Raw genomic sequence first — 22850 nt, forward strand, 5'->3', positions numbered from 1 at the left:
ACTACCCATACCCAGCAATCATACTGTTGATTAATGCTTGCAAACACTGCCAAAATACCAGCTTACCCGGCCACAAAAAGTAGGCTCTCAGGTGGGATAAGTTACGCGAGGAGCCAGACTACTGCGCCGCGTGCGAACCAACTAGCATGAAAAGACAAAACCAGTGTATAGGCCTTCAATTGCTATGCCATAGCCTACTGAAACACCATCATAGTTACAATCAGGACTACGACATCATTCCTGCAATTCAGGGAGGAACTCACACCCCTGCTCTTAAGGGAATACTGGGATAAATGACAACCGGTTACTCCGAGGGATAGCTGGGATTTCCAAGCTACTGTAACCTCCCCTTCCACCCACCTCGGTTAAGGCCAAATTACGTGTACAGCATTACGGTGATTCCTAAATAAGCTATATATTCTCAAAAAAAAAAAAAGTTTAATACGTTCCTTGCAGATGATGGCCCGTAACAATGTTTTTGGCCACCTGTAAGAGGGGACTTGTGGTATCCTGCCTACAATTCCACCAGACCAGAACTAGAGCTGCATGAGTTCAGCGAGTACATTATTTACCACTTAACATTATACGTTGAAATATACCACAAGCTCCAGGAAACTTTCACTTTTATGGTATGTTGCTGAGAGGTTACAATCATAGCCACTTCTGTTGCAGTAATTTCAGGAACGCCGGCATTGCAGGTCCTTTACAGGGGCATACTTAATTGAGGTAGGACTTTACATGTGAACGATAGGATAAAGGAATCCCATCAGGGCGGACTGCCAGAGAAGTAGTGGGACCCAAGGGAATGCCCATTTGTATTTATTTGAAGAACAGGGATGTCAATTTCAAGCAGAACTTACAATAACACATTTACAGATGGTGGAGGCATTCCTATGGAGGAGGGTGTCTGTACAATAGCACAAAAAGGAGAACATGTCGCAAGCCAGTTAATGAGGGCGTAATGAGGGCGTAAAACAGTGGGACATATACTAGGGACAAACCAATATCAACAGAAAAAAAAAATATGTAAGAAAACAGGTGACTTACAAAAGTAATCCTAGAGGTCACCCGAGTCAGAAAACCCAGATTCATTTCCCAGGGTAAATCGTTCCTAGAAAGGCCTCTTCACCCTTTATTTGGGCATCTGTGCCGATATCTGCTGTAGCGCACCTGTACAAGGGGCTAGTCATGCACAGAACTGATTCAAAGACCTTTCAAAAAAACAATTTAAAAAAAAGTCAAATGACAAGAATTACACAAGTCAGTGCCATCCAGGCAGGTTTTAGTAGCTTTTTTAACAGTTTATTAAATGAGCGCTGTGCACAGAGCAGACCTGCTGTGGTAGCTCTCCGGGTTCATGCATCTAGGGCCATGTTGTTTGAGATCTGCAGGCCATGGGTTTGAAGCTATGCATGTTGATAATGTGTCATTGAGTTGGGTAGTGGCAGCTGAACTATGTAAAACCAAGTTTTCGTTTGAGTTTTGCCTGCCATTGCTAAACCACCAAAGTGTGCACCGGACAGTGTAGAATACACTAGGAGGCGGGGTGGGCTGTGCTGCCTGAAAGGGGACAATGCCTTTCAGAACTAAAACAATGTGTTTGTGTTGCAAGTCTGCCCTTTCTGGTAAATGCAGTCGACTGCCCTGCTTAAATGCGGGCTCTCTTTTGTGACATGCTGTTACATATTGTACCCAGCAAAGACATTGGCCCTCATAATAACTTTGCCAATGTGGAATTAACGTGCCGTATTACCATATACTGACACTTTTCTGGACCGGTAAACTACAAGTTTGCCAGTGGGGTACCGGGAATTACCTCCAGCTAAAACCTGGAGGACAATCTGGCATCCTACTGGCAAAAATCACTAGTATTACCGGCTTCGGTATGACTGGTGCCGCTAATACTGGCAATTCACCCATGGGGTCCTATGGGACTCCATAGAATGGAGCGTTTCCACAGTTACCGGCACTTGGAATACGGTGGACATTCCAACATCACAAATGCCGGTAATGTTATTACTGTTTGCCGGTATCCTGGTGGTTTTACCACCAGGATACCGGCAAATGTATGAGGGCAATTACACTTCATTAGCTATTTGCTCCTTTATTGATTTAACATCTGTGATGTCATCAAATATGAACAATCATACAATTTGTACGTCCCTGAAGGTGCCACGAGTCTAAACACTTCACGCGCATGTTGAGTGAAAGGAGCCATGTATCTAGAGAGCGACCAATCCTTCCCCAGCTGCTTAGCTGTCCTGTCCACCTCTGCATTTCTAGACCGGTCGTCCTCTCGTAAGCAGCGCAGGGGCTCCGTGATTGCTAAAGGAGGGCTGGGGCAGGCAGTATTTCATGGGAACGATCGATTGCTAGCTTGCAAGGGAGTGTTATTTTGCGAGATCAACCCTCTTTAATCTATATCATATGGAATCTCTGGCTCCAAGTCCCCAGATTATTAATTCATTCAAATGCATGAGAATATCAGAGAAATATCATTAAACCTTTTAAAGGTCCTATGAGATGCAGAGTAGTTCCAACAAGGAGCCCAAGAACAGTCAGCCCACAATCCACATTGCTCCAGCGACTTCCATGTTGCTGGGGGGCTGGCTGTCCACTATTGGGCAACCACCGCCAAGTTTCAAAATTCCAAAGTGTTCTTATTGGAGTGCTGGTGTTGCGCCCAGCCCATTTTCTGGATACAAGGAGACGGGCTGCACCGAGGAACCAACTCGAACAATGGAGCAGAAGAAATCTGAAGAAGTACACACCCGAGGGACACTGTAGGACTGCTGCAGAAACCAGCATTGGCTCACTCAATGCCACTGTATCACGCACCTCTACCTTCTAATCCACAGGGAAGACCTCTGTGAGGTGCTTTCCTCCCCAAGACTGGTGGGACCAACCAATCCACTGTCCTGCTTGAGGTACATCACCTATTTTCAGACATCGGAGCAGGTCTCTTCGCATTTCCTCTGCAAAGCCCGGATTCAGCTGGGCAAGGGCTTCCGGCTGGAGCTCTACCTGGGCATCCTCGAGCCTCTGCTGGGTCTCTAGAAATCCATTGCGCTGCCCTCTACCACGAGACGAACCTGCAGGAAGATCAAAGTTCTACTGTCAAGTAGCAGAGTGCCTCCTGACTCCACCCGGGGTCAATGCAAGATGTGCATATGTGAAGATCTCTATGAGGGTCTCTCCATCCTGGAACCAAATGTGGAGTCTCGTCTCCATAGGAACCGAAAGAACAATGGCAGCGATCGCCCTAGAACCTGCGACCCAACGGCCCTGTATGCAACCACAATGGTGAGACTTGTCTTCCCTGCGATTTACTGTTGCCTGGGGATTGATTACCTTTCTAGGTGCTTGGGTGCCTGAATTCACATATCTCTTGAACCACCACCCTCTCTATTGGGTTTGCATTGGAGGCAAAGTCCTGTTTACCTTAGCGCTATTTGAGGCTGGCCGTGGTCACCCTCCAGAAGCCTAGGGGTGGTAGTTGCTACTCCTTTCACTGAAACTGAGCTTAAGAAGTCCCTACTTTGCATAGTGCATGGCGCTGCAATTACTAACTTCAGTATTTTTATATTGCACTAGCTGAGTGGGCGTTCCTGGGCTACTCATCTCGGGAATCTTTTGGCACACTTAAAAAACCACTAGAGGCTTGTAAAGGCTACGGCTGGACGTCCAAAGTTGTTGTATTTGGTGATGGGTGCATTATAATTATAAGGCCTAGGTCTTGAAATGTGCTTAATATCTTCTCCCTACTTTCGTGGATGCATTTATTGTTTAAAAAACTGCTTGTGATTCCAAAGTAGTGTGCAACCCATACATAGTAGGTTATCCAACTGTGAGTTGTATATGTACTAAAGTAGAAATATTTTAAAAGTGTGCCTTAGTGCAGTATTGTAATTTTTTCACGATTATTCTACTGTTCTGTATTTGTTTGGTCTTCCCGTTTCTCACATAGCTCCTCTAAAGTCTGTTTTTAATTCCTCCATTCGTCTCTTGTATTCATGACTATTTCTAACTCTCTGGCCTCTTTTCAATGGCTATCCTTTCATTCTCAACTGAAATTCAATTTCCTCTGCAGTGTATTTCAGTCCCTCTATGGCCTTGCTCCTATTGATCTCACATCTCTTGGTTCTTTCCATGTTGCCTCTTGTGCTCTTTGCTCCCAGTCTCACTTTCTTCTAACCGTACCCCGTCCCCCATGTGCATCCTCACGGTTCCGCACGTCCTCTTTGCTGGTTCTTCTCTTTTGGAATGCTCTCCCACATTCCTACTTTCTGTGCTGACCTGAAAATATTCTTACTTCAACCTTAAATTGTATTTTAAGTCTCACTGTGGTTTTTAATTGCTGTCTATTGTATTAGTATCTTTGTACTGTAAATTGGCCTAGGTGTAAGGTGCTGTATAAATTATGAATAAATACTAAATGAATCTTATTTTTACTATGTTATTGTTCATAACATGAACAATAAAGTAATCACACCTCACATGGCACAGACTGGTTAATAATCACTGATACAGAGGTTTGTCCAGATGTGGAGCGGAAATGGGTAGAGGAGGTATGTGGCACGGATACAAGTAGAGGAGGGATGTGACGGCAGATACGGGTAGAGGAGGGATGGCCAGCAGATACGGGTGGAGGAGGGATGGAGAGTTAGTGGGGCTAACTACATGCTGGTTTTTGAAATTGCTACGAGCTATTCAACTACTGTGCCTACCCTAGGAGAGCCTGGCTAACTTAAAACCTACAGTTACCAGTAGCTACTTTTCACTCCCCAGGCCAACTGGTGCCTTTCAAACATGCATGTGTGATGTGAACTTTTGAGTGTTTCAGCGTGTAAATAAAGAAAAATTAGGACACATTTAAATATAATGGCTCATACACTATGGGCAAAAAGTGTGCATCTGGAACATAGAATTTGAGTATACTGCGAACTTGCTCCTGGTCACCCAGCAGTAGCTTTTGCCTACTGGGCCATGCCCAACACCCAGGAGCTGGTTTTCTGCTCATCGAATCTTAATTTCGAACCCTGCGTGGGCTAAACGTTTTCAGCCCACCTCTTCCCCCCCCCCCCCCCCCAAAATTTCCAGAAAGGGCTGGTCCTCTGTTGGCATTAATAAAAAGGCAGGAATGGGCAGCAGGGGGTTCTCTCGGGCATCGATTGTTCTCAGCGATGCCTTGGCATTCAGAGCAGTGAATGCCCAGTCAGAAGTGGGATGGGAGACCATTTACACCTTATTGAGAAATCGTCCCCTTCTGAGCGCACTATAGATTTCTCGTTGATCTATTAATGATTGACTGCATGGGAAGCATGATAACATTTGAACTTTGAATAGAAGTACACTTGAAGTAGTATTTACTACAAAAATAGGCATCTCCAAGCTCTGTGGATGTGCCACTGAACTGTTCTCTCCTGGGCTGCAACCTGTAGTCACATCATGTATTATGAACAGTCACATGACGTCTGTATGAAACCATGCCTTAGAGCAGGTGTAAAACTCCAGAGAGATTATATGCACCACGAGTTAGGCCATATGCAGTGTGAAATGCTCAACCAGTCCTGGCCTTTACTCTACCATCACAGTATTGATTTATTTGCATTTTTAAAGCGCTCACACAGCCCGTGGGCATTGAGGCGCTGTTTCAGGAATTGTTCTTTTTTTTAGTCGTGTAATATTTTTTTTTTGTCTTCTTTTGCTTAACTATTACGCGCTTAAACACCCAGAGGTTTCTAAGCACAGACCCGGGGATCGAACCTGTGTTGCTTCGTGTCGTCTTGCTTCCAAGGCGCGCACGTTGCCGCTAAGCTATCCTCCCGGGACAGTGCATTTCGTTACTTTTAGGTATGCGTTTATAGTGGCAAGCAACGTGTCTCCTCATAAGGACGATTCGTGCAGCTTCTCAGCACTGTAATAACAGTTATTGTATTCACCACAATTAATGGTAGCCAGTTTATCGACCTCAAAGGCTAAAGGGCTACGCTGGCCCTGCTGTGGGGTTCAAATGTGAAGACCCCATGAGAGTGGAAAGCACTAAACTTGCGACCCGTCTGCTTGTGAGACAGCCGACCTCCCAAACCCCTCAACCCCAATCTAGCCCCGACCTTCGGAGGCAGAGAACCCCGTCCGTTGGTGCCACTACTGGCTCAAAGTTTGCAGAAAGGTCACAACACAGAAAATGAATAAGTGGACACACATGTACAGTGTAAACCCTTGCCAGGCTACTATGCAGAAAAAAACATTGTATGGCAGTGCATACCTAAAGATGCAAACCTACAACATTGCAAACTGTATAACAAGACAAAAAAGAAACCCGAGCTCATCCCCAGGCTTCTTCGCTTAACAAAACCATGTGTTCCTGGGCAAATCACTCAACCCACATGGGTCGCATGTTCTGTGACTGCCAAAAGGTGGAAATCCTAGAAGCGGCGCAGCTAAGTGTGCAAAGCATAAAGAGCCTCACTCATACATGGGCGAAGAGACAAGGTTACGCTTACGTCATATTGAACAAAAAGATAAATGCTCCTTATGTAATAATACTGACTATTAATATAGGGCACAGCATGGGCTGTGAATCCCACCTTAGCCTGTTCCTTGCACCACTTTTGCGGCTAAGGCGATTGCCTGGTGCAACGGCCTTATGCATGCCTAGACCTGGTGCACGCCACCGGTCACAGACCACTTCTTCTCTCCCAACGCCCAGGGCGTGTGGGTGACTGCGCTCGCTGGGGCCCACTTGTGCCTGTGGGGAGGGATGGGGGGGGGGAGGCTATGAAGGCGTAAGATTACTAGCAGCTCAACTTTGCATGCTATTCTCCAGCGCCCCCGACCAACTCAAGGTTACTGAGTCCATCAGCCTCAAAAGGCTAACATGCATTGCTGGCTCATACATAATAAAAACATGCAACCTGCAGCTTGGACGAATATGGGCTGCCACCAGGGCTTTAAGTGGGCCGGGGCCTGCCGGGTTTGAGGGGGGGCCCACTAATCTCCCCTGGCAGCCCAGGCCACTACACGAACGTTTTTTTTTTTCTAAGGCCTAAGCCCTCGCACGTGTGCAAGAGTTTCAGGCTTCAGAAAAAAATGTCTTTCAGGCATAATGGTGGCGCGGCACCTGCGAGTCATCCCTTTAATCAAGAGATGCCCGTGGGCAGCGGGCACCATTATGGAGAAAACGTGAGGCCACTGGAATCAGAGGCCTTGTTTTCTACATCTTGAAGCTCCCGTGGATTCGCGGTGTTTCAGTCTTCATGAAAACGGCCTCTGCTTCAAGCGGCCTCACCCTTTCAGCCTTAATGGTGATGCTGCCCTCCCCAGCTGGCGAGGGCCAGCGCCACCATTAAGGCTGAATAGGCGAGGTGCTGTCCCCTGCCAGGCAAGCCTATAGAATATAAATGCAGAGATCAGCACCGCATGTGAGAGGGTGCTGATCTCTACTAAAGGTTGCCTGGCAGGGGTGCCAGCAGCCCATTGAGCCGGGGCTCGTCAGGGGGGCGTGGCCTAATGAGCCAGCAGACGACCCGAACCCCCGCCCCACCTCGCCGTTAGGCCACGCCCCCTTGTTTTGTAGTGCCATTTAAGGCACTGGCTGCCCCTACATACGCACCGTGCTAATTGTATACAATGGTTCTACTGGATGTGTTGAAGTGCTTAAGGATACAGGAAAAAACATAACAATTGATAAACGAAAGAGAAAATAGAGTCAAGTCAAAACGTGAAGGGTGGCAAGTGTTTGAATGAATCATAACCCTTATCAATTGCTCTGGACAGCCTTTCCACACCATCAGTTCCATACCGCCTGCACCTTTACAGAAAGGGACTAGCCCTTCACAATTCTTTATTCATGCTTGTGCCACCTAAAGGGGCAATCCACTATGAACTGCTCAGCCATAGGTCACCTGCATGAGACTACAAGCAACCACAGCCATGTGTTGGCCTTGTGGTCTAGCAGTACGATCACATAGAAGGCCGCCCGGAGCAATACTGCTGGTTAGGATGGATGCATGCTCAGGCGTGGCTCCCTCGGTCGTTAAGCCTAGGTGATTAAGCTCCTCCTCCCAGACCACGTCCAACTAGGCTAAAACATGTCTATGGTAGCCTTTGTGCCCATGCAGCTCCAGCAGGACTGTTCCCCTTGGTGAGAGGACCAAGAGTGGCTTGTAAACGGAGTACCCCCTTTTGAAATGGTGCAGCCCTAGCCGTGAAAGATCTGAAATGGCTTGACATACTTGAAGGGCATTTCTGGAGAAAGATGTTGAACCTTCTGCCTTCTACCCCTATGGAATCTTTACGCCTCGAGTTGGGACTCGTTTCCCTCCCTAGTCAGGCATTGATGCGTAGAGGGTGCCTGCAGATTAAATCCCGAGCTAGTCCACTCTGCTCCATGCTTAAAATACTAAGGGCTCTTCAGAGACCTCCTTTCTGCAGCAGAAGGAAAGGTAACTTGCTACCATAAATGAGGCCCACTCTGCACTAATACATTGGCAGTCTGATCTCGCAAAGGGCACGAGATTCCCGATGCTCAAATACATCCGGAAAAAGAAAATCTAGCAATGGGACTGGATACAGAATTATGACCACCTAAGTAAATGTTGGTAGAATCATACATGTCTCCCTTAAAGCAAATATCTGCTCCAGTCCCTGAGCCTGGCCATCCGCAATCTGAGTTTACGACAAAGAATTAACCAACTACCTCTGGGAGGGTGCCGGGGGCTTACCTGAAAATACCCTGCAGCAGTGCTTTTCCTCAACTGTGTAAAAAAACAGGACTTACTGGAAACGCCGAGACATATTTTCAGGAAATGTTGTAGGACTTGATCTGTTTACATGAGTTTGCTGGGCCAGCTTGTTAGCCATTATGACTCGATTAAATGCGATGAATTCTGGGATTATTACATTAACACTGACCTGGTCACCATGCATATTGCACTTTATAACGTATGGCGGCGTGTCAATCTGCTACTGATGAATGAATCAATGAAGGAGTTTTAAGATCTAAGTGTTAAGTGACATGGTACATTATGTTTTATTACTCAATATTTTATTCTCTCACTTTACGGTGAAATTTTATTAGTACTACAGGAGATGTGATTTTAATGTATGTATGTTTACATACATTGTATGAACTAATACAAATAAAAATAGGTAGGTTGTCACCCACAGTTTCAGGGCACACAAACAGAGGGAGAGGTGAGGAAGGAGAGGGAGAGATGGCGAGGGCACACAGGCAGAGGCAGAGATGCGGAGGGAGAGGGAGAGATGGGGAGGGCACACAAACAGAGGGAGAGGTGCGGAAGGAGAGGGAGAGATGGCGAGGGCACACAGGCAGAGATGCGGAGGGAGAGGGAGAGATGGGGAGGGCACAGAGGCAGAGCGCATACAGGTGGAGGCAGAGATGTAATGTAAGTGGTCTTGTATGGGACCCTTCTGTTATGTTATTGTGATGTATATCACGCGCTGCTGCCATTTTCATGGTCTCCAGGTGGATCTGAAAAGGAAGAGGGGGGGGGAGGGGGGGGTTGGATGGTTTAGTTACTGGGATTGAGAGGGAAGAGAGCTTTGATGTGCTGTTGGTTGTTTCAGTTCATAGAAAACGGTCATTGTGTTTGGAAGGTTTTCAGTTGCTCGACTTGGTGTGGTGTTTGGTGGGTGTTTTATGTTGGTGTTTTATGTGCATCTTGGGTGTTGTGGAGAGTCAGAAGTGTGCTAGTATTTTTCAGTTTTTGCTTTTGTGGCAAAGATATGCGTCTTGTTGCTTCAGTGTTGGGTTGCGGGCTTGCAGAGTATTAGAGAAATTTTAGTAGGGCTAGTCAGGGGTCGTCAGATTTTTCCTGTGCGTTGGGTTGATTCACTGAGTTAATCTTATTCTATGGAGTTAGGGGTTGAGTGTTTTATTTATCCGTCCAGTTTCAGATTTTCTTGTGTTGCATTGGCAGTTTTCCTTCACTAATGTTCCCTCTTTAACTTGGGGAGTTAAAGAGACATGGGGCATCAGTACGACCCTAGCGGTAGCCGTGCTGGTAAAAATGGCACGGCTACCGCTGAAGTCGTTTTTTTCCCGGCGCCTGGCAATGGGAATTACAGGGGCATTACAACCCCGGCGGTGCCAGTAATTCTCCCATAGGACTCAATGGGAATGGGGAGGACGGATGCAATGGCACTGTGTGCAACAGTGCCGGTGCATCCGTCAAGGTCTGCGAGCGGGTGCCTTTCCGCCCGCCTGGTCAGACCTGGCAGGCGGAAACTCACCCACACGCAGAACTCGGAATGTGCCGGTCAGGTAACAACCGTGGCGGTAGCTTACCGGCACCATTGTTACCAGACCGGCATACTCATAATGAGGCCCATGGTTTTAACAATTTCCTGAATTTTAGGTGACCTTCTGTTGTTCGTATTTCCTTGGGGAGCGAGTACAAAAGTTTCACTGCTATGCAGGAGAATGCAGTAACCCTGTATTTGTGCTTTGCGTATTGTTTTGTTTCAAGACAAATGCTGCTGCTGGATCTTAGTGTTCATGTTGGTTTGTAGATGGAGATTTTTCAGTGAATGAAATCCACTCCTTGACTGGATTGCTCTGTTAGTTATGCAGAACGTTTTGGAAGATACTTTTTTGTTTTTCTACCCCCAAACACCCACCCTAAGCACCACTCTGTCTACCTTCACCCACCCACTCTAGAAAGCACTCACCCTACCCCGACTCTCTGCTGTACTCCCACTACCCCACCAACCCAACTTTCTCTACCACCTGACCACCCACACTACCCCCACTCTCTATCCCCTCATCATTTCTCTCAAACCCTTGCTTTATTTCTTAACCTGTCACTCTCAACCTTTTTCACTCACATTTCCACCTGCTCATCACCGATGGCACCCACAATCGTTTCCTCCCTTGCCCTATTCTCCTTCCTCTGCCACTATTGGTAGCCTCACTGTTCCTGTCTCAGTAAGAAAAAGGGGGTCCTTAGTGGGACAATGGGTGAGCCTGTGGTGTTGATGGGAGCAGCTTGGAAGTAACCGGTTCTTGTGTGCCAGTCTGTATGCTATCCATGAGGAAGATCAGGTATCGTAGTCTATCAGGTCTGTTTAGCAGCTGGGAGAGTATGATAGAGCAAAAGAGGATACATCTTTGGTTTGGTTAGTGTTGATGTGCTAATGCCAAGGCCTGTGGCTGCTGTCTGAGTGGATTTGTGTGTGTAGATAGGAGATCTTAGAGGGGAGTTGGTTAGTCAGGAGAAGCGGAGTCGGCCTAACAACCCTTATGATATGATATGATATGGCATTTGAAACGCGCCTATACACAACGGTTTCAAGGCGCGACGAGGCAGGGAGGGGGGAACAAAGGGAAGACAGACAATGATCCTACTAGGCCAGGTGTCATTTAGGTCGCGCAAGTAAAAGGAGAAAGGGAGAGGGGAAAGTGCAGTACAGGGGTAGAAGAAAAACAAGTGCAAGTTAAGTGCAGACAAGTACTGGGAAGGACCGTGCACTCCTACCACTTGCCTCTTGCAGAAAGGCTCCATTTTACTAGCTCACGTTGTCTCGCTCTCCATTTAGTTTGAGCTATTAGGTGGCGCTTGTGCCACCTAGAAGCTGAAAAGATTGCATTAGAGGACAAATAGGGAGGAATAGCACATGAAGAGGGTAACAAAGCTTGTGGGTGTTGTTTGGCTATTCACCCAGCCATTGACTGCCCATGGCCATGCTAATCCAGATGGCCGTTCCCACCAAGTTCCTGCCCCTTCCTGCCCAAAATTCCTCTTGTTGGAAACTGAGCTCATTTTAATGATGTCTTACCATCACCCTTTCCACTCGAAGTGCCTGCCAGTTTTTTTTCAAAGCAGTCTTCTGAAAGTTAATGACCCGATTGGACGTGTAAACTAGATACTGGTGTAATTATAATGTCTTAACCGGGTATGTCTTCAGCCACTCGAGTTATAAACACTGTGAGTCATTCACTTAAATCCTATTCAAAACAAGCACTGGCTAAGCCAGCAGTTTTGGCTTGCTGGTAGCACGTGGTGGGTAATGATATCAACTGTTATTAAAGCGATTTGAGGCCCTTGGATGAGCTAGCACTATATACAAACTGGTATTATTGCGTACAAGTATTAGGCATTTGCCAAGCACTGCCCTAAAATACCCAGGTAGCCGCACTATTTTGCAGCTGCTACCATCAATGCACAGTTAATACCACTACAGCAGTGCCTGGCAAGTGCCTTTCCCATTGCTACACAAAACCCCAAAGTGTAGTTATTACCAATGCTTTGTTTCTCTCTCTCTCCCACACAGATACGTTGTTTCCCACGTGCAACAAAAGTGTTTGCGAGTTGGCAGAGGGCATGGGAAACTACCATAAATTACATGCTAAGGGTAATGGGCGCAAAGATAAAGAAGGACCGCTTGAAATGCGACAGCAGCCCCTCAGTTCACCTTCTTCAGTATGTGTAGTATTTGGGTTCTGGTAGCTGGTACAGTTAAATAGAGATGCTGCTGGGCGCAGGTAAATATAAAGGGAAAGTTGTCTTTATTGAGTTACAGGGCAGGTTATTAAAGGGGGGGCAGGAGCTAAGGTATACACACCCTCTCCAGTTACTTCTCCCATCCTGTGTCCCGAACTATCATTCCTGGAGCCTTGATGTACTGTAGATTCCAGGCTACTCAGCTACATTCCAATGCCTGCATTGGTGCACTCAATGCAAGACACATACTACACTATGCTGGTTGGCAGGCCGAGTCCCGACTAATAATGGGGACCCCGATTCCAGTTTTCGCCTTTACTTTATTGGTGAAATGTGGGTCTCCGGTGTACTCCCTGGAGAGTGTGAGAATTCTATTCCCATATTTGAAAGCTTTGTTATTCCAACACAGGACACAGTCTGTACAGCTATTTTTGATACACGGGGTTAGGTGTGGCATTTCAGAGCTGGCAGGCGAGTAGCTGTGGGGTGATGTGGAGGGGCAGAGTAAACAAGGCCAGGGGTGAAATAAACACAGGCAGGGGAGAGATGTGAAGGCCATTTGGCTACAGTTGATGTGAATCCGGTGTGATGGATAGGCAGGCAGCAACACACGAGCAGGCATCCTTCCCTCCTCTCAGCACACACCTGGGAATAGCAGGCAGCAACACACGAGCAGGCATCCTTCCCTCCTCCCCATCACACACCTGGGAATGGCAGGAACTGGACTTACAGGAATCAGGTGCGATGGATAGGCAGGCAGCAACACACGAGCAGGCATGCTTCCCTCCTCCCCATCACACACCTGGGAATGGCAGGCACTTGACTTACAGGAATCAGGTGTGATGGATAGGCAGGCAGCAACACACGAGCAGGCATGCTTCCCTCCTCCCCATCACACACCTGGGAATGAGCAGGCATCCTTCCCTCCTCCCCATCACACACCTGGGAATGAGCAGGCATCCTTCCCTCCTCCCCATCACATACCTGGGAATGGCAGGCACTGGACTTACAGGAATCAGGTGTGATGGATAGGCAGGCAGCAGCACACGAGCAGGCATCATTCCCTCCACCCCATCACACACCTGGGAATGGCAAGCATCCTTCCCTCCTCCCCATCACACACCTGGGAATGGCAGGAACTGGACTTACAGGAATCAGGTGTGATTGATAGGCAGGCAGCAGCACACGAGCAGGCATGCTTCCCTCCTCCCCATCACACACCTGGGAATGAGCAGGCATCCTTCCCTCCTCCCCATCACACACCTGGGAATGAGCAGGCATCCTTCCCTCCTCCCCATCACACACCTGGGAATGAGCAGGCATCCTTCCCTCCTCCCCATCACACACCTGGGAATGGCAAGCATCCTTCCCTCCTCCCCATCACACACCTGGGAATGGCAGGAACTGGACTTACAGGAATCAGGTGTGATGGATAGGCAGGCAGCAGCACACGAGCAGGCATGCTTCCCTCCTCCCCATCACACACCTGGGAATGAGCAGGTCCTTCCCTCCTCCCCATCACACACCTGGGAATGAGCAGGCATCCTTCCCTCCTCCCCATCACACACCTGGGAATGAGCAGGCATCCTTCCCTCCTCCCCATCACATACCTGGGAATGGCAGGCACTGGACTTACAGGAATCAGGTGTGATGGATAGGCAGGCAGCAGCACACGAGCAGGCATCATTCGCTCCACCCCATCACACACCTGGGAATGGCAAGCATCCTTCCCTCCTCCCCATCACACACCTGGGAATGGCAGGAACTGGACTTACAGGAATCAGGTGTGATGGATAGGCAGGCAGCAGCACACGAGCAGGCATGCTTCCCTCCTCCCCATCACACTCCTGGGAATGAGCAGGCATCCTTCCCTCCTCCCCATCACACACCTGGGAATGAGCAGGCATCCTTCCCTCCTCCCCATCACACACCTGGGAATGAGCAGGCATCCTTCCCTCCTCCCCATCACACACCTGGGAATGGCAAGCATCCTTCCCTCCTTCCCATCACACACCTGGGAATGGCAGGAACTGGACTTACAGGAATCAGGTGTGATGGATAGGCAGGCAGCAGCACACGAGCAGGCATGCTTCCCTCCTCCCCATCACACACCTGGGAATGAGCAGGCATCCTTCCCTCCTCCCCATCACACACCTGGGAATGAGCAGGCATCCTTCCCTCCTCCCCATCACACACCTGGGAATGAGCAGGCATCCTTCCCTCCTCCCCATCACACACCTGGGAATGGCAAGCATCCTTCCCTCCTCCCCATCACACACCTGGGAATGGCAGGAACTGGACTTACAGGAATCAGGTGTGATGGATAGGCAGGCAGCAGCACACGAGCAGGCATGCTTCCCTCCTCCCCATCACACACCTGGGAATGAGCAGGCATCCTTCCCTCCTCCCCATCACACACCTGGGAATGAGCAGGCATCCTTCCCTCCTCCCCATCACACACCTGGGAATGAGCAGGCATCCTTCCCTCCTCCCCATCACATACCTGGGAATGGCAGGCACTGGACTTACAGGAATCAGGTGTGATGGATAGGCAGGCAGCAGCACACGAGCAGGCATCATTCCCTCCACCCCATCACACACCTGGGAATGGCAAGCATCCTTCCCTCCTCCCCATCACACACCTGGGAATGGCAGGAACTGGACTTACAGGAATCAGGTGTGATGGATAGGCAGGCAGCAGCACACGAGCAGGCATGCATCCCTCCTCCCCATCACACACCTGGGAATGAGCAGGCATCCTTCCCTCCTCCCATCACACACCTGGGAATGAGCAGGCATCCTTCCCTCCTCCCCATCACACACCTGGGAATGAGCAGGCATCCTTCCCTCCTCCCCATCACACACCTGGGAATGGCAAGCATCCTTCCCTCCTCCCCATCACACACCTGGGAATGGCAGAAACTGGACTTACAGGAATCAGGTGTGATGTATAGGCAGGCAGCAGCACACGAGCAGGCATGCTTCCCTCCTCCCCATCACACACCTGGGAATGAGCAGGCATCCTTCCCTCCTCCCCATCACACACCTGGGAATGAGCAGGCATCCTTCCCTCCTCCCCATCACACACCTGGGAATGAGCAGGCATCCTTCCCTCCTCCCCATCACACACCTGGGAATGGCAAGCATCCTTCCCTCCTCCCCATCACACACCTGGGAATGGCAGGAACTGGACTTACAGGAATCAGGTGTGATGGATAGGCAGGCAGCAGCACACGAGCAGGCATGCTTACCTCCTCCCCATCACACACCTGGGAATGAGCAGGCATCCTTCCCTCCTCCCCATCACACACCTGGGAATGAGCAGGCATCCTTCCCTCCTCCCCATCACACACCTGGGAATGAGCAGGCATCCTTCCCTCCTCCCCATCACACACCTGGGAATGGCAAGCATCCTTCCCTCCTCCCCATCACACACCTGGGAATGGCAGGAACTGGACTTACAGGAATCAGGTGTGATGGATAGGCAGGCAGCAGCACACGAGCAGGCATGCTTCCCTCCTCCCCATCACACACCTGGGAATGAGCAGGCATCCTTCCCTCCTCCCCATCACACACCTGGGAATGAGCAGGCATCCTTCCCTCCTCCCCATCACACACCTGGGAATGGCAAGCATCCTTCCCTCCTCCCCATCACACACCTGGGAATGGCAGGAACTGGACTTACAGGAATCAGGTGTGATGTATAGGCAGGCAGCAGCACACGAGCAGGCATGCTTCCCTCCTCCCCATCACACACCTGGGAATGAGCAGGCATCCTTCCCTCCTCCCCATCACACACCTGGGAATGAGCAGGCATCCTTCCCTCCTCCCCATCACACACCTGGGAATGGCAAGCATCCTTCCCTCCTCCCCACCACACACCTGGGAATGGCAGGAACTGGATTTACAGGAATCAGGTGTGATGGATAGGCAGGCAGCAGCACACGAGCAGGCATGCTTACCTCCTCCCCATCACACACCTGGGAATGAGCAGGCATCCTTCCCTCCTCCCCATCACACACCTGGGAATGAGCAGGCATCCTTCCCTCCTCCCCATCACACACCTGGGAATGAGCAGGCATCCTTCCCTCCTCCCCATCACACACCTGGGAATGGCAAGCATCCTTCCCTCCTCCCCATCACACACCTGGGAATGGCAGGAACTGGACTTACAGGAATCAGGTGTGATGGATAGGCAGGCAGCAGCACACGAGCAGGCATGCTTCCCCCCTCCCCATTACACACCTGGGAATGAGCAGGCATCCTTCCCTCCTCCCCATCACACACCTGGGAATGGCAGGAACTGGACTTACAGGAATCAGGTGTGATGGATAGGCAGGCAGCAGCACACGAGCAGGTCCTTCCCTCCTCCCCATCACAGACCTGGGAATGAGCAGGCATCCTTCCCTCCTCCCCATCACAGACTTGGGAATGAGCAGGCATCCTTCCCTCCTCCCCATCACAGACCTGGGAATGAGCAGGCATGCTTCCCTCCTCCCCATCACACACCTGGGAATGAGCAGGCATCCTTCCCTCCTCCCCACCACAGACTTAGGAATGAGCAGGCATCCTTCCCTCCTCCCCATCACAGACTTGGGAATGAGCAGGCATCCTTCCCCCCTCCCCATCACACACCTGGGAATGAGCAGGCATCCTTCCCTCCTCCCCATCACACACCTGGGAATGAGCAGGCATCCTTCCCTCCTCCCCATCACACACCTGGGAATGAGCAGGCATCCTTCCCTCCTCCCCATCACACACCTGGGAATGGCAAGCATCCTTCCCTCCTCCCCATCACACACCTGGGAATGGCAGGAACTGGACTTACAGGAATCAGGTGTGATGGATAGGCAGGCAGCAGCACACGAGCAGGCATGCTTCCCCCCTCCCCATTACACACCTGGGAATGAGCAGGCATCCTTCCCTCCTCCCCATCACACACCTGGGAATGGCAGGAACTGGACTTACAGGAATCAGGTGTGATGGATAGGCAGGCAGCAGCACACGAGCAGGTCCTTCCCTCCTCCCCATCACAGACCTGGGAATGAGCAGGCATCCTTCCCTCCTCCCCATCACAGACTTGGGAATGAGCAGGCATCCTTCCCTCCTCCCCATCACAGACCTGGGAATGAGCAGGCATGCTTCCCTCCTCCCCATCACACACCTGGGAATGAGCAGGCATCCTTCCCTCCTCCCCACCACAGACTTAGGAATGAGCAGGCATCCTTCCCTCCTCCCCATCACAGACTTGGGAATGAGCAGGCATCCTTCCCCCCTCCCCATCACACACCTGGGAATGAGCAGGCATCCTTCCCTCCTCCCCATCACACACCTGGGAATGGCAGGCATTTGACTTACAGTGATGAGGCGCAGGTGGAAGCGGCTGGGCGGTGTTCCAGCGATTCCTGCAGCTGGATAAGGTCACCCTCTGTCAGGGAGGGCGCCAAGGGAGTTCTGCCTGAGGCCAGCACTGTCAGCCATGCCGGTGCCAGTGCTCAGCCCTTGCCCTTGCTGCCCCTGCTGCCCCTGCTGCTGCTCCTGCTGCTGCTGCAAAGGCTCTCCAGACACAAGCTGTCAGCGCTCTGCTGCCTCACTGGAAGGCACGCGCTGGAGGCAGCCAATGATCGCCGACAATGCCGCGTGACCGGGGTCAACCAATGAACGGGAACGAGGCACGAGCTCACAGTGTGAACTGAAGGGCAGAATGAGAGCGAGCGCATCTCAGGCTGGCCAATTACGAGCTCTCACAGGGTCTCGCGCTTCAAAGCAGGCTGTGAGGCATCCTGCGATTGGTCAAGTGGGACACCTGCGCAATGGACACAAAAGGAGGTATTCTAATTGGGCACTCTTTCCGGGGGGTGGTCCTTCTGTGTTTTACGTAAGCTGCGTGCACATGACCTGTGCGGTTTGCTGTGATTACATCCTGGGAGCGCGAGCGTAGCCTGCCTGCTACCCTGCTTTGACTGCCTTGGTGGCGTGTTTACGCATATGTGACAGAGGGCATGCTTATCACCTTTTCATGCCACCAATGGCTCTCATGCCAAACTGCCAACATCCCACATTCCATTCGGGGATATTAGTTCAGTCCCTTCTGTCTGTGATTTGTGTCTAGTCATGTGTCTATGCAAATAAAACACGCACTTCTCAAGCCAATAGTTTTCATCGTGTGTAGGCCTGGGCACACGTTTTCCAGACAGTCATAATAGTACTGCCTCAGCATATTATACCTGTGCCCTGTGAATGCCTCTGCAAGAGCAAAAACTGCTGGCTTTCATTAAAAAATCTTTTTAAAGGAATTCAGTGTTAAATGTTAAAGGTATTTGTACCGCGCACCGTCACCAACGGAATTGGTCCCCAGGCGTTCTGGCGGATCTGTAAACGATAAGGTGGGATGGGTTAGTAAGGTGAAGAGGGAGTAGGATAGTGAGAGGAGTGGTGTTCTGTTGGCAACTTCAGCTCGGTATACACCAGATACTGAGCTTTGGTGCAGGTATTGGATAGGTGTCAGTCCGCGTGTGCTGTTGCTCCGGCTTATGTGTGCTGTTGCTCCGGCTTATGTGTTGTTGCAGTGTTGTGAAGTGCGTGCGGCTTGTGATGCGAGAGATGGTTGTGTGAGTGTATCAGTGAGATAAGTATGCAGAGTTTGAGGTTATATTGGTTAGTGGGTTACCTGACCTTTAGCATGGCAGCATTCACAGTTTTCTCTGAGTGTGGCACTTGTTCGCCTTTTCATTCTTATCCAGAAGCGGCGCAGGCCAATGTTCAGAGTTCTATCTAGGTGTGTGCATGTTAACATTCACAATCCTGTCTAGGAGCGGCGCAAGAACAGACATGCATACAGCCCATAAATCAAGTGGGCAAAGCCATACTTTTTCATGCAGTTTTATTGCCTCAGGAACTGGTTTATAGCTGCATGTATTCCTTTACACTTCAGAAGACTGCTCAGAAAGCACATCCCCTTCAACAACCTTTAAAGCTAGTTGATAGTATCCCTTTTTATTCTGTAACTCATTACTCCATGATATCCCTCAATATCCCATTGCAGACACCTTGTGTCAGTGCTCCCTCTAGAGAGATCTTCACTGACATCCTTTTCTCTGTCCCTTCTCCTAATATCTTGCCCCCCCCCTCATCTTCACTCTTTCTCCCTCCTCACACTCCTCCATTAACGGTGGCTCTAAGTGGGAAGTCCTCTCATTGCTTTGTTAATGTCTATCACACTGACACCATCCTGGTTCAAGGTCCACAACCCAACCTCCTTCTTCCAGTGGCCGATTTAAGGCAAAGGGCCCTCACTGGCGTAACAGGGGCTCCCGCACCCCTTGTGGTGCAGGAGGGCCCACAACCACATGTTCTGGAAGAGGGCCCCACTTGGAGTAAAAAAAAAAAAGAATTTCAACATTTTTTTTTTTTACATTTTCTTTTTTAATTCACTCTGCATTTCTAAAGAAATTATTTCTGTAACAGAAATAATTTCTTTATGAAGGCAGAGTGAATACAAAAAGTCTGGTGGCTGCCCCCACCCCATGACATGAAGACCCTAGGCTGGAGGCATCCATGTAATGGGGTGGGGAAGCCCTATGACTTCAAAAATAAATAGTTTATTTCTGAAGTCACTATGCCTTCATAAAGAAATTATTTCCATTATGGTTCAGTCCTTAACAAAATAATTTCTTTATGAAGTCAGAGTGACTTCAAATAGAAACAATGGGCCTCATTACGGACATGGTGGTGCTGTGCCTGTATGGCAGGCACGGCTACCGCCATGCTCGCTACCGGCACCGCCTCCCGCTATTGGGCAATAACCGGCCCATTACGAGATGAATGGGCTGGTAATTGCCCATTCGCCGGTGGCGGGATTGCTGGGCTCCCGATCCCAATAGGGCAGAATGGCGGTGGGGAGCATGGTTGCGCCGGCACCGTTGTTAACGGTGCCGGCCCAATTACGAGTTATGCTTGCTGGTGCCACACAGCCCACCAGGTAAGACCTGGCGGGCTGTCAGGAACCAGCGAGCAGAACTCGTAATGCGGCGGGACGGTATGAACGGTGCCAGTGCCTTACCGCCACCGTTCACACCATCACCCCCAGGGTCCTAATGAGGCCCAATTTATTTTATAAGTATTATGGCTCCCCTCAACCAATGATGTGTGCGTGTGTGAGTGTATGGTGAAAGAGTGCACACAAATGTATGGGTGGCTGGTTATGCGTGTGTGTGTGTGTACGGTGAAAGAATGTACACTTAAATGTATGGGTGGCTGCCTGGGTGTGCCTGTATGGTATAAGTGTCCACACTTAAATGTATAGGTGACTGTGTGAGGGTATGGTGAAAGGGTGCACACAAATGTATGGGAGGCTGGGTGTGCGTGTACGGTGAAAGGATGCACACTTAAATGTATGGGTAGGTGCGTGGGTGTTTGTGCCCGTGTGGTGAAAGGTTGCACACTTAAATGTACGGGTGGCTGCCTGGGTGTGCCTGTATGGTGAAAGAGTGCACTCTTAAATAAATGGATGGCTGGGTGTGCGTGTGTATATATGGTGAATGGTGTGTGTGCTTGTGTTCAGGGGCGCAACAAAACCTACATTTCAGGGGGGCTAACCGTTAAAATGTTGGGAGAGGTGCCAACTTCACATTTGGTGGAGAGGAGAAAACCTATTTGTGTGGGGGCATCTAACTTCTTTACGCATTTTAATGAGACTATTCTAGTGCAGCTTCAATGTTACAAGCAGTTAACTCTCTCCTTTAGGTCTGAAAGCACCCAATTAGGGGCTGCTGTGAGAATGACTGGCCTCCTGTTTCCTCTCTACCCTTCCAATCACTCCCCTGGCATGCAAGTACTAAACCCACATCACAATTTCAATTGCTTAAAAAATTTGGCATTTGAATGCAGGTACTAACAGTGAAATGCTGTACATTAGTAATTGCTGGGCCGGGCCCTTGTTAACTGCAAAACACAGGTGCCATTTTAACATCTGTGACCTTTTCTGTCGGCAACTGCTCTGTATGTCAGCCAGGTCAAGTCAACATAGCCCACAATTTCAGTGGGGCCGGGGGGAGTGCTGAAGCCCAGTCAGCTCAATGGTGTTGCACCACTACTTGTGTTTAATGCCTTGATTAATTATTGGTAATCTTCTTTACACCTAGCCCTATTCTTCCTCATCCCAGTACTTGTGTATGAGGCAGTACTTGTGCATGAGGCACTATGCCTCATACACAAGTACTGGGATAAGGTAGAGGTACATGAAGGTAATGCCTGACTTAGCTACCTGTAATCTTTATTACTCCTAGTCCCACTCTTCCTCATCCCAGTACTTACAAGTGAGGCAAGGAGCCTCATACGGAAGCACTGGGACAAGGAAAATGGACATGGAGGTAATTCTGGGCCAATGAGCTGATTTTGGAGGTTGGGGTAGGGGATGGGAGGGAGAAGGGATGTGTGGGGTGTGGGGTTTTGCAATAAATCATAATGGTCGCCCATGTCCATGCTAAGCAGGCATGATATGTGGTATTGGTGGCTAGAGAGGCATTTTGGTGCAGCCAGTCTAGTTATTCCTCAATTTGGTATGACTTTTTTAACTGGCCGTTTCTGATAAAGCAGTCCTGCTAAGTGTAATTACCTGGCTAGACTGGCATTTGGGGTCTGCCAGTCTAGCCGTTTCTTACTGCGGCACTGTATATTTTTTGGGCATCTATAATAAAATGATATGTTATGATATGATAAGTCATATATAACGCACCTGTACACAAGTGTTTTTAGGCACGACAAGATAAGGGAAGGAAAACTGAGGGAGGACAAGACAAATGATTTTACTAAGCCTTGTGTCATTCAGGTCGTGCAAGTGCGAGAACAAGAAGTGCAAGGGGAAAGGGAGGAGGGAAGTGCAAGGGAGAGGGGAGGGGAAAATAGGGCAGCAATGCTCTGAGTTAGTGCCGCCAGGGCAGCGCGGCTCGGGGTAGTGCAAGGAGAACAAGGGACTGTAGGGTTACAGTTACAGCCCCTAACTGCGTGGTAGGCCTGGAGGCAGTGCAAGGGTGACTTATCAAGAAAGTGCCTGGCCTCAGTGAGACAGAGGGTAGCCAAGCAACCAGTTGGTACAGCGGACAGGTAGATCAGCAGGGGAGGGAGAGAGAGAAAGCAGAGGAACATTTTGAGCTGCTTGCGGAGCTTCAGGTGGTCCGGCTCAAGTTTGGGAGGGTCAGGGAGGCCATTTCAGAGGGAGGCACCTGCAGGGGAGAAGGATCTACCCACCCCCCACTCTCTGCCTGGAGAAGCATCTAACCCTTAGGGCTCGAGAAGGAAGGTATTTTGGAAGATAGCGTTGGATGTAGTGCGGATCCCAGCCCCAGAAAGCCTTGTGGACAATGAAAAGGGTCTTGAACTTGA

General features: G+C 49.7%; 1 protein-coding gene across 1 annotated transcript in view; it reads right to left on the minus strand.

Moving 5' to 3' along the window:
• Positions 1–18090, minus strand: part of RCAN3 (RCAN family member 3) — a 398660-nt gene extending 380570 nt beyond the window's left edge. Inside the window, exon 1 of the mRNA XM_069643243.1 lies at positions 17826–18090. The gene's annotated coding sequence lies outside the window, so the exon portion shown is untranslated. The remainder of the gene's footprint in view (positions 1–17825) is intronic.
• Between the last annotated feature and the right edge of the window lie 4760 nt (positions 18091–22850).

This window comes from Ambystoma mexicanum, chromosome 1p (genome assembly GCF_040938575.1).
Source record: "Ambystoma mexicanum isolate Mex_15411 chromosome 1p, UKY_AmexF1_1, whole genome shotgun sequence".
NCBI classification, from domain to species: Eukaryota; Metazoa; Chordata; class Amphibia; order Caudata; family Ambystomatidae; genus Ambystoma; species Ambystoma mexicanum.